This window comes from Brassica oleracea, chromosome C7 (assembly GCF_000695525.1).
Source record: "Brassica oleracea var. oleracea cultivar TO1000 chromosome C7, BOL, whole genome shotgun sequence".
NCBI classification, from domain to species: domain Eukaryota; kingdom Viridiplantae; phylum Streptophyta; class Magnoliopsida; order Brassicales; family Brassicaceae; genus Brassica; species Brassica oleracea.
This window is the reverse complement of record NC_027754.1, coordinates 13930193-13930937: the sequence shown is the minus strand read 5'-3', so window position 1 is coordinate 13930937 and position 745 is coordinate 13930193.

The window sequence follows — 745 nt, the reverse complement described above, 5'->3', positions numbered from 1 at the left end:
ACATATATCATCTTAAGATATTATGAAAGAATCCACCACAAATATATGTGCCATCTAAGATCATGTGATCTTAGAATCTCATAAAGAGGATTGGGAATATATGTTGGATATATATTATGAATATATTTTCTCCATAAGTTTAAAAGAAACCTTGAGCCAAAATGGGTGATCTAATTATATACCAAGGAACAAGGATTACATAAGGTTTATGAATCCGAATATCCAACAATGAAAGGAGAAAACGTATAAAGAATGATAAAGAATGGTATCTACCATCTGGTATCTACCATCAATGTCTTGGCAAAGATCCTCGGACTAGAAAATAATTTATAGACGTCCATATGCTACAATGATAGCAAAATAAAATGCCAGACACATTGACCCGAGAGAAAGAATGACTATGTCATCCCAGCTTAGCACCACACGGTTTTGATGTCTTAAAGACACAACCAAGTTGCTACAAAGTCTATATAAGATAGACCAAATAAATGTTCCAAATAAAGTTCCATAAATTCTAAGGAACCTCGGAAAGAAAGAAAGGTGCATGAGATAAAATCCGAGTTTTATTAAAGAAAATCATTCAAGACATTGAGATATAAGGCTGGCCAGCTGAACAACTAGGTACCATACCATATAGCTTGGGACGCCAAATTATAAGGTTATTAAGGTCCTAAATAATGAAATCTCAAATTGATTTATACCATGTCTGGAACTAAAAGGGACTATATATATATATATATATATA